We start from the raw sequence: 12,063 nt of genomic DNA, 5'->3' as shown, positions 1-12,063 counted from the left end.
ACTCCTTAAACTTGTCAGATTTATTGTGGTATTTTTTGGTGTTTTCCTCTTTGAGGATACATGAGATTCTCTTACAGCTTTGATTCCTTTGTCGTAATTTTGGGTCTGCTCAAAGTGGCTGTATTTCCATATAAGTTTAATGAAATAAAAAAGAAAACTTTAGAAAAAAGGTGACATAATATTACACTTCTTCCTGTTACAAAACTTACTGAACACCTGCTGTGTGTCAGGAATCGTGCTTGGTGGTAGAACACAATAATGAGCAAAGACCGACCAACCTGTTTCTACCCTTATGGAGCTTACAGTTTAGGAGGAAAGACAGGTATCAAAGAGTAGTCACGGAAATAAACGTATGATTATTTGATAATTGTGGAAGGTGCTGTGAAGGAAAGATACAGCAAATGCATCGATCTCAAAGGAGAGCAGTAGGAATAAAGCTGGAGAGGCAAGCAGGTGGCAGACCGTGACTGATTGGCTTTATGTCGGCTGTCTGTTCCTAATGCAGTCAGCTCTGCCAGAGGAGTATGGGTCTCTTAGCACACAGTGTGGTCCTATCAGAGAACCCTGTCCAGGACAGGCAGATTGATGGGAAGTCCAGGTCACTCACCAGGCCCTCACTTGGAATGACAGGCACCTGTGTCCTGAGCTTAAAGGGAATTTTGTTGATGGGAAAGTATAACAGGTATTATACAGGCAGGTCCCAAAAAGCTAACGAAAAGGGGCCAAATGAAATTTTATTTTTTCTTTTTTGGTGCCTTGCGCTTCAGGGAGCTTTTTAAAATTAGAGGTGGGTTCTTGCTATGTTGCCCAGACTGGTCTCGAACTCCTGGCCTCCAGCGATCCTCTTGCCATGGGCTCCCAACGTCCTGGGATTACAGGCATGAGCCACCATGCCTGGCCTAAATGAAATATTTTAAGCACTACATTTAAATAAATATTTTTCCTTTGTTATCAATTTTGATGAGTTATGAATTATAGGAGGCTTTGCCATTATTTCTGTGTAATTGCGAGTATATATCTCTATAGTGCGTCCTTTTTATTTAAAAATAATATTAAGCATTTGGGAGCTAGATTGATTTTTGTGTATCAGAAATAAGCACATATATCTGGAACAAGTTAATTTTCCTTTGCTAGATTCTTTGGTGGTTTTAAAATATGAGCCGGGCGCAGTGACTCACACCTATAATCCCAGAACTTTGGGAGGCGAAGGCAGGCGGATCATCTGAGGTCGGGAGTTCGAGACCGACCTGACCAACATGGAGAAACCCTGTCTGTACTAAAAGTACCAAAATTATGTGGGCGTGGTGACGTATGCCTGTAATCCCAGCTACTCGGGAGGCTGAGGCTGGAGAATTGCTTGAACCTGCGAGATGGTGGTTGCAGTGAGCCAAGATTGCGCCATTGCACTCCAGCCTGGGCAACAAGAGTGAAACTCCATCTCAAAAAAAATGAATAAATAAATAAAAGAAAGGAAATATGACCAATGTGTTTGGAGCCATCTCTGTGCCTTTTCCCAAATGTTTCCTATTTCCTTCCCCTTAAAGGAACCTGCTATTTTGAATTTTGTATTTCCTTGGTTTTCGTTTTTGCTTTTATTAGATATGTATTCCTACAGATGTTGCTAAAGGTTGTATTTTGGGGATTTTATATAAGTGATATTAAGTTGTTTTTGTTCTTTCACTTATTTTTATTTATATTTTTGAGATTTATTCATGCATGAAACTGTAGTTCCTTATTTTCACTATTTATGAATATATCATGATTTGTTCTTTTTCCTCTCACTGGGTAATTGAGTTATTTCTTTTTTTGTTTTGCTATTAGAACTAATACTGCTATGAGCATTGTTGTATATTCTGTATTTGGTAGGTTTTTAAAAAAATGTCTTTCAACACAGAGAAGAAAAGCATTTAGTCATTGTGTAACCACGTAACCAAGTATTTTAATAACACTCTCCTACCTGTCCACATTTACATACATATATTTTTAATTCATTTACATGCTGACAGGATAATTTCACAGCTGGGTGTTCTGAGCTAAAATTCGTTTTCTGCTATTTAAATGACGTGTATAAAACTTTTGAGTTATTTTTCCTCATTTTCAGTCACATCTTAGCACAGTGAATAAATCACTGCAATCAGTTAGGAGACCTGAAGACAAGCTGTATTTATTTAGCTTTGAGATATAGGAGAAGCTGCCTAACATCTATTTCATGTATCTCTTGTTATGTAACAAGCCAGTCCCAAAAGTTAGTGGCTTAAAACAACAACAGTCTATAATTTCTCATGATTCTATGGGTTGACAGAGCAGCTGTGCTCTTCTCTGTTGTGTTGGCTGGGGTCACTCACGTAGCAACATTCACCGGGAGTTTGCCTGGGTGGCTTTAGTTCTCCTTCACCTGGCCTGTCTCTCCATGTCTCTTGTCTCACAAAGCCTCTCCTTGAGTCCTCCTCTCTCTCCTGGATAAGCTGGATGTCCTTTCAGGGTAGTGACTGGGTGCTGAGAAGACAGCTGCCAGTGTTCAAGGGCCTGTATGTCTTAAGTTGTTACACAAGGTAAAAAAGAAACTGCTGTCTTCATTTCCGTAGGATATTGTGAGTCCCAAATGAGCTAACTATCGTACCTGCAAGTGCTTAGTAAATTGTAAATCACTATTTTATCAAGGCTCTTTGATTGTAAATACAAACCTATCAGCTTATGCAAAAACACACACTCTTTTATGAAGAACTCAAGGGACCAAAAACAAGACAGAAACGGATGTTGTACAGGATCCAGGATTACTTTATTGGGGCTGCTGGTCTCTGACAACTGCCTCTCCTCCTATGTCTCTTTTATTCTTCTCTCTTTTTGACTTTCTCTGTTTGTATGACGTAGGACAAAAATATCTGCCTTCAAAATGACACCCCTAGCCTCAAACCAACTGACAACCGATACTCCCTGTCATGACTGGAAACTGACCAGCAATCAGAAAAGACTGAATAGTGAGTCCACGTTAGACTTCTAGGTAAGAGACTTATTTGCCCATCTTGGGCCATGGGACTCCTGGCCAGGGTCACGCAGGTCAGATATGCTCCAGAGTCCCAATCCTCTAGGTGGAAGTCAGAGCAGGAGGGTCTGGACTTGGCAGACAGCTCAGAAGCTATTTCCTGCAACTAATGTGCAAATGTAAGTTAGTTGATGGCTGATGAGTTTGTGATACAGTCAAAGTATGGTCATTTAGGAGGTGGTGAAGGTATGGCCATCTGTGGTCAGCCCCCTTTATATGTACTGCTCCTCCTTTCTGTTCTTTGGTCCCAGAATAGATGGTTGATAGGCAGTGAGAATACCTGTGATGTAGGATATTTTGAAAGAGGGAGAGGTGGAGAGTAGAGTGAACTGGAGAAAGTATAAAAAAGGAAAAAAGGGCAGGGAAATTCTCTTAATTTTTCATTCTCCTAATCCTTGGACCTTTTTTTTCCCTTCTTCTTGTCACATCACTTGAAAGGTTTGGCTCTTAAGAAAGAGAGTGGGGAGGCAGCAAAGGAAACTCTTTGCTGGGCCCCTGCTGCTTTTCCCTCCCTCCCAACCCTCTCCATGTCACTCCACCCCCAGCCCCTTGCCTGTGAGCACCCATCTTACTTACTCTCCTTATCTGTCCTCAGGGATGCCTCCTCCTCTCCTCTCCCTGCCCCCTATTAAAGCTCTTGCCCTGGGTCAGATTGGCTAGAAGGGAGGTATGTGCCTGCTGTGTGTGAGAAAGAATTGAGAAAATTACTCGATGGGCATTTTCCCTGGGAACATCTTATCTTTGGAGGATAGTGGTTGAGGGGAATAAAATGTCTGTACTGAAACTCTCTCCTGTTTCCCTCCTACTTATTCTCCACATATTAATGCACAAATTTTTCTTCTTGCCTAGGGAGATGGGAACATAAATTTATTTGAACAGATGTCATTGACAGTCTTAAAGTGGCGTGGGTGAGCCATGCCGCTGTTCCTGACTGTCACTGAACTCTGAGCTCTGTGGAATGAAGCAAGTGCTCGTGACTTAGGAACTGTATTAGTTTGTTGCCATAGCAAAGTGCCACCAGCTGGGTGGCTTAAACAATGGAATCGTATTTTCTCACAATTCTGGAACACAAGTCTGAAATCAAGATGTTGGCAGTGTTGGTTCCTCCCGAGGCCTCTGTCCTAATCTTGTACATGGCCACTGTCCGCTTGTGTCTTCATGTGGTCTTCCCTCTGTAACTGTGTGTCTGTCTAAATTTCCTCATCTTGTAATGACACCAGTCATTTTGGATTAAGGCCCACTCAAACTCATTTTAACCTAATTACCCCTTTGAAGACCCTGTCTCTAAATATAATCATATTCTGAGGTCCTAGGAGTTAGGACTTCAGCATATGAATTTTAAGGGGACACAGTTTAGCCCATAACAGGAACATAATATCCACCAAAATGCTTCATTACAAAAGCATGTCAAAAAGAATTCCTTCTAGTCTGGTGTTGCTGTCTCCTGCTGCTTGCCCTTATTTCAGTGTGATAGGCCAGTCCTTGAATATCATTGACTAGGAACCCACTCCAGACGTGGACTAATTCTGCAAGATCACACAATTGCCTTGAGTCAGGTGACCTCATCTAAGCCTCAGTTGCCATCTATGAGACAAAACTGATTATAGTTCCTTGACACAGTTATTGCGAAGATTTAATAAAACTCACATAAAGTGAGTTCTTGGTAATAATATGCATTCAGCCAGACGTGGTGGCTCACACCTGTAATCTCAGCACTTTGGGAGGCTGAGGTAGCAGATCACAAAGTCAGGAGATCGAGGCCAGCCTGACCAACATGGTGAAACCCCGTAACTGCTACAAATACAAAAATTAGCTGGGTGTGATGGCACATGCTTGGAATCCCAGCTACTCGGGAGGCTGAGGCAGGAGAATTGCTTGAACCTGGGAGGCAGAGGTTGCAGTGAGCCGGGATCATGCCACTGCACTCCAGTCTGGGTGACAGAGAGGGACTCTGTCTCAAGAAAAACAAAAAAACAAAACAAAAACACCATTCAGTATATGCTGATTACTATTTTTTTCCCTCTTAAAGATCCTTATGGGTATCAGATATTCTACTCAAGAACCACTTACATTGTGGCAATACAATTTTGAACAAATTTTAAACATGGACTATTTTTCTAATGTTAATTTTTGCTACAACTGTAATAAGAACAAGTCACAGGCCAGATGTGGTGACTCAGCCTGTAATCCTGGCACTTTGGGAGACCAAGGCAGGTGGATCGCTTGAGGTCAGGAGTTTGAGACCAGCCTGGCCAACATGGTGAAACCCTGTCTCAACCCCGCCTATAATCCCAGCTACCCGGGAGGTTGAGGCAGGAGAATCGTTTGAACCCAGGAGGTGGATGTTGCAGTGAGCCAAGATCGCACCACTGCACTCCAGCCTGGGCTAGAGAGCAAGACTCTGTCTTAAAAGACAAAAAACAAGAAACGAAAAACAGAACAGAATAAGTCACTAAAGACTACATTGTGAAAATGTATAATAAGTAGTATTTTTGGTAATAACAGATTAGTAGCATTAGTGAAAGTTATTTTGTAATCCACGTTTCTTTTAAAAAATATGATAGAAGAATTTCAAACTATTTTTGTTTGTGTTATCCTTTGTTGACAATTGCCTGCCCTTTTAGTAAGCTCTGCCAAAACAAAGGTTCTGTGTACCCTAATGCCTAGAAAATATCTATTTAGAACCATTAGCCTGTTTTTGGGTTGCAAGACCTCTTCCTCAGACATTTGCAGGCAGGTGGACTTCAGCCAGGGTGTAATGTAGTCTGTCTTCTGACAACTCAAACGTATCTGACTTTGGTTTGACCAGTTGAGATTTATTTATTTATTTTATTTATTTATTTTTGAGACGGAGTCTCGCTCTGTCGCCCAGGCTGGAGTGCAGTTGTGCCATCTCGGCTTACTGCAACCTCAGCCCCCCGGGTTCAAGCGATTCTCCTGCCTCAGCCTCCTGAGTAGCTGGGATTATAGGCACGTGTCACCACGCCCAGCCTATTTTTGTATTTGTAGTGGAGAGGGGGTTTCCCCATGTTGGCCAGACTGGTCTTGAACTCCTGACCTCAGGTGATCGACTTGCCAGGCGGCCTCCCAAAGTGCTGGGATTACAGGCATGAGCCACTGCACCCGGCCGAGATTTTCTAATATGAGGAACAGAAAGTAGGAGGGATGTGTAATGTATCAAATAGGTGAAAGAAAAGTGTGGATCTGTGACAAGTCAACATTAAAAAAATTCATTGTAGTATCCAGGAGGAAATAAAAACGGTAGTCAAGGCCGGGTGTGTGGTGGCTCACACCTGTAATCCTAGCACTTTGGGGGGGCCGAGGCAGGCAGGTCACTTGAGGTCAGGGATTTGAGACCAGCCTGACCACACGGTGAAACCCCATCTCTACTAAAAATATGAAAATTAGCCGGGCACGGTGGCATGTGCCTGTAATCCCAGCCACTCGGGAGGCTGAGGCATGAGAATTGCTTGAACCCAGGAGGTGGATGCTGCAGTGAGCTGAGATCTCACCACTGCACTCCAGCCTGGGTGACAGTGAGACTCCATCTCAAAAAAAAAAAAGAATGGTAGTCAATTTCATATCACAATTGCAATTACATATTAATTTTTTCTTTTTCTTTTTTGTCTGTCTTCTCATGGAAATAACCTCCAAGAAGACAGCAGTTGGGGCCATGTCTGTTCTGCTTACCTGCTGTGTCTCTCTGTGCTGGCCCACTGCAGGGCAATTCAGAAATATTCAGCGAGTACTTATGGATTTAACAAGTATCTACGGAGTACTTACTGTGCCCCATGGCCTGTACTCAGTGCTGGGGCTGCAGGTTGAACAAGCTGGGGCTGCAGGTCGAAGCTTCTGGAAACCTAGACTCGGAATCTGAGTGATAGATGTTAATTACCAGTCACACAGTTTTACCATTACAAACGTAATTGTCTGAAGACAAGTGTGGGGTGCTGTGGTGTGTATGACAGAAGAGCCCAACCGGGTGGAGCTGGGGCTTCTGGATGGAAAGCATCTCATATGGGTGGAGCTGGTGCTCCCGGTTGGAAGGCATCTCATATGGGTGGAGCTGGGGTTTCAGGATGGAAAGCATCTCATACGGACAGGGCCAGGGGTGGGAGGGGAGGCATTGAGAGGAGAGGTGGTTCTTGGCAGAGTATGCAGCTGTGCAAAAGGCCCACATGATTGATGTGTTTCTTCTCTTCATTTTCTGTCTGGGTATAGTCATATCTTCACACAGATATCCAGGAAAAGACTGCTTTAGGCTGGAGATTTAAAATAGATCACAAAAGCTCTTCAAGTTAAAATGTATTTTCAAGATTGAGAAGAGGATAAGCTCAATTAGGGTAAGAAGTAAAGATAAAAAGCAAAAAGATTCATTAGTAAAGGAATATATCCCACGATATATTCAGGACTACATGAAGAGAAAATTGTCAGGAGTCTTGATTAATGTGGCAATAGAGGCTCTTTGTTTAGTAGTTAACTGAATTACTACTGATAGTACTGAACAATCCTAGACAAAAATTCACTCAAGTAGATCTCATTCATTAAAATAGTACTCGCCATCTGCTGTTCTTTCACTTTTGAAGTGGTGACGATGTCTCAATCATTAAGATGGTAAAGTGTATTATGCATATGATTTTAATACTGATTTTAGTCTTCTGCTGTCTATGGAGACTTTGCTATGGCACTAGTGACATGGAATTTTTATATATTTTAGTGGTGAATGAATGGAGTGTCACTAGCATTGTTTTAGTGCATGCCTTAAAAGCCGTTGGAAACCTCACTCCTTAAGGACATTGGAGAGAAACAAGAGGGTCTGACAAGGTCCCTGCAGAGCTTTCATCCTCTGCTGCAGGCCTGGGTCGTGGCACAGACCTTTTAGTTATTGCTTCTGTTTAGATATGAGTTTGCCTGTGTACAGCTATACGTGGGAGAAGCAGGTTGTTTTATTGTCTACTGACAACTCACATAATTAAAAACATGTAGGTATTGTGATGCTAGTTACCTAACTCTATACATGTATTAAATCATTGACTTGTCTCCTTACAATGGATGAAATTTATAATATGTAAATTATATATAAATATATCTTGAGGTACAATTTATATCTTGTAACATAATATTTCTATCAAAATATAAGTGATCTAAAATATAAATCAAATATAGTCTTTTTTGGCCGCATGCAATGGCTTACGCCTGTAACCCCAGTACTGTGGGAGGCTGAGGCACGTGGATCACCTGAGGTTGGTAGTTTGAGACTAGCCTGACCAACATTACTAGCCTCCCTAGTAGCTAGTAATCCAAGCTACTTGGGAGGCTGAGACAGGAGAATCCCTTGAACCCGGGAGGCAGAGGTTGCAGTGAGCCGAGATCATGCCATTGCACTCCAGCCTGGGCGACAAGAGCGAAACTCCATCTCGAAAACAAAACAAAACCAAATACAGTCTTTTTTGTTTTGTTTTTGTTTTGGAGACAGAGTCTCACTCTGTTACCCAGGCTGGAGTGCAGTGGCATGATCATAGTTCACTGCAGCCTTGACCTAACTGGGCTCCAGTGATCCTCCCATCTGTCTCTCAAGTAGCTGGGAATGCAGGCACATGCCACCGTGCCCAGCTAATTTTTGTATTTTTTAATAGTGACAGGGTTTTGCCATGTTGCTCAGGCTGGTCTTGAACTCCTGGGCTCAAGCAATCTGCCTGCCTTGGCCTTTCAAAGTGCTGGGATTACAGGCATGAGCACTGTGCCCAGCCTCAGATACAGTCATTTTATATTCATTTTCTCACTTATGGGGATCTCAGAGTTACTGACTTTCAGAGGTAAGATTTACTTTTTTTTTTTTTTTTGGAGACAGAGTCTTGCTCCTGTAGCCCAGGCTGGAGTGCAGTGGCACAATCTCAGCTCACTGCAACCTCTGCCTCCTTGGTTCAAGTGATTCTCGTGCCTCACCCTAAGGTGGCTAATTTTTGTATTTTTAGTAGAAACAGGGTTTCATCATGTTGCCCAGGCTGGTCTCGAACTCCTTGCCTCAAGTGATCTGCCCGCTTCGGCCTCCCAAAGTCCTGGGATTACAGGCCTGAGTCACCACGCCTGGCCTAGAAGTAAGATTTTCATCGGCAACCAGATTCCTGGTTAACCCTTAGAAGATTCTTTAACTATAATTTAGCTGACCCATTCTCTTAAAGACTTGAGTCTTAGACGCAGGCAGCTAAATGGTGTTAGAGGATTACATTCGCTGGTATCTTCTCATTCATCTTGTTTTTGCTTCTCTCCTGTTCCTTTTCCTTTCCTCTCAGGTACCTAGATGCTGAGTGCTTCATCCTTCTCTCTTTGCTCCTCTCAGCTTGTCCCCACATTTTGTGCTTCAGAATTTCCCACCTCCCTTGTTTCTAGTCTTGAGCCCATCTGCTTGGTGCGGATGGTTCCACCTCCATGGTAGAAGTGATGCTTGAACAAGTCACATGAATGTGACCCACAGTTCTGTGCTCCCCAGAGCGTAGTTACACAAGTATGCTTCTTATTCTTGAGCATATCTTTAAGTGGCATGGCAGATTTTTATATTTTCAGGCAGAGAGATACTTGAGAGGCAGGCCGGCGTGCCTCATGTGCTATTCCACTGTCATTCCTTTTTCTAGTCATAAACCCTTTTTTTTTTTTTTTGAGACAGAGTCTTGCTGCGAAGGAGTGCAGTGGGGTGCTCTCGGCTCACCGCAAGCTCCGCCTCCCGGGTTCACGCCATTCTCCTGCCTCAGCCTCCCGAGTAGCTGGGACTACAGGCGCCCGCCCCCATGCCCGGCTGATTTTTGTGTATTTTTAGTAGACACGGGGTTTCTCCATGTTGGTCAGGCTGGTCTCAAACTCCCGACCTCAGGTGATCTGCCCACCTTGGCCTCCCAAAGTGCTGGGATTACAGGTGTGAGCCACTGTGCCCGGCCATTAATTTTTTTTTTTTTTGAGATGGAGTCTTGCTCTGTCGCCCAGGCTGGAGTGCAGTGGCGCGATCTCGGCTCACTGCAAGCTCTGCCTCATGGGTTCACACCATTCTCCTGCCTCAGCCTCCCGAGTAGCTGGGACTACAGTCACCTGCCACCAAGCCCACCTGATTTTTTTTTTGTATTTTTAGTAGAGACAGGGTTTCACCCTGTTAGCCAGGATGGTCTCGATCTCCTGACCTCATGATTTGCCCTCCTTGGCCTCCCAAAGTGTTGGGATTACAGGCGTGAGCCACCGCGCCCAGCAATATGTTTTTTAATGGAGAAGAAATGAGGGTTTGTTTCTTGTTTTTTATTAGAGTAAAATAATTTCTCCCTCACATTATAATGAGCTATGCAATATTATTATACCTTGAATTGTGTATATATCTTATTATTAATCAGTATATTTTTATGATCAGGGAAATATACCTAAAATGAATATGACTGCACTTAAATATAAGAAATTTACACTATCCATGTTAAAAAAGCAGCAGGTATAATTTTCAGGTGACAACACTCCTGGGTGTTTGAAGGCATGTGACTGTATGTGGCACATAATTTCTCTTCAAGGGTGACATTATGTCATGGTAACTACCATGTTTTAATGGCCTATCTCCTTAACTTATTCCTATTCCATAAAATCTGCTACTGAAAAGTCCATGTTATCACAAGCTGTAATATCACTGTCTTAATGACATACAGTTTTTTCTTATTTGATTATATCCAAAGAAATACCCAAAAGAAATGAAAGCATATGTTAACCGAAAACATCTATGAGGATATTCATACCAGCATTGTTTGTAAGAACTGAAATCTTCTCAAAACACGACGGATGCAATCATTGTAGTATATCCATACAGGGTGATCACGGGCAACAGGGAGTATGAGCAGACTAAAACCACATTCGATAAAAACGGTAAACTTCATAAACAAATCTCAGCAAAAGCGGCTTTTTTTTGTGAAAATGTATTGTGTAATTTTCTTATGATTTACGCATTTATCTGCAACTATGATATATAAAACACTGATCTATTTTAAAGGATAACATTGAGCAGTGAGGTTGGTTGTAACTGCTCCAATATCATAGATGTCTGCACTCAGAGTTTCCTATTAGAAGTTCCCAGGTTTGCCATACAATGTACTTAATGTCCATAGATATTTCAAGCAAAATTGTTTTTGCTGCATCATAAAGACTAATTGATGAAATAACTTCAGCCACAGCCTAAACTCCTGCAGCATTGTTTTTTCCAAGTCCGCCGAAAAACAAGCAGCCTCATGTGTTCCTGTGGATATGCAGCAGAGTAACATACAAAGTATAACCTAAGGAACCCTACAGAACTTCGTGCCTTCTCTTGTTGTGGTGTCCAAGGCGAGGTAGAATAACCTGTTTTTTTTTTGTTTGTTTTTTGTTTTTTGTTTATTTTTTGAGAGGCAGTCTCGCTCTGTCACCCAGGCTGGAGTGCAGTGGCGCAATCTCGGCTCACTGCAAGTTCCGCCTCCCGGGTTCACGCCATTCTCCCGCCTCAGCCTCCGAGTAGCTGGGACTACAGGCGCCCGCCACCTCACCCAGCTGATTTTTGTGTATTTTTAGTAGAGATGGGGTTTCACCGTGTTAGCCAGGATGGTCTCGATATCCTGACCTCGTGATCCGCCCGCCTCGGCCTCCCAAAGTGCTGGGATTACAGGCGTGAGCTACAGCGCCCGGCCCATTTGTTCTTATACTCCAGTTTTCCTCAGTGATTTCAATAGCAGCGATGTTAAAGGTTTGGTTTTTAGCCTCAGAAAGAGGGGAGGAAAGCTGGGTGCAGTGGCGTGTGCCTGTAGTCCCAGCTACTTGGGAGGCTGAGGGTAAGAGGACTGCTTGAGGCCAGGAGCTCGAGGCTGCTGTGCGCTATGATCATGACTGTGAATAGCCATGCACTCCAGCCTGGGCAACCTAATGAGACCCCATCTCTTAAAAAATAAAATAGGCCAGGCGCGGTGGCTCAAGCCTGTAATCCCAGCACTTTGGGAGGCCGAGACGGGCGGATCACGAGGTCAGGAGATCAA

At 43.1% G+C, this 12,063-nt stretch overlaps 1 protein-coding gene across 1 annotated transcript in view; it reads left to right on the top strand.

The window, feature by feature from the left end:
• Positions 1–12,063, top strand: part of LOC105503410 (phosphatidylinositide phosphatase SAC2-like) — a 121,054-nt gene that overhangs the window by 58,282 nt on the left and 50,709 nt on the right. The window lies entirely within an intron of this gene.

This window comes from Colobus angolensis, unplaced genomic scaffold (assembly GCF_000951035.1).
Source record: "Colobus angolensis palliatus isolate OR3802 unplaced genomic scaffold, Cang.pa_1.0 Scaffold85, whole genome shotgun sequence".
Taxonomy (NCBI): domain Eukaryota; kingdom Metazoa; phylum Chordata; class Mammalia; order Primates; family Cercopithecidae; genus Colobus; species Colobus angolensis.
This window is presented reverse-complemented; position numbering and strand designations above follow the sequence as displayed.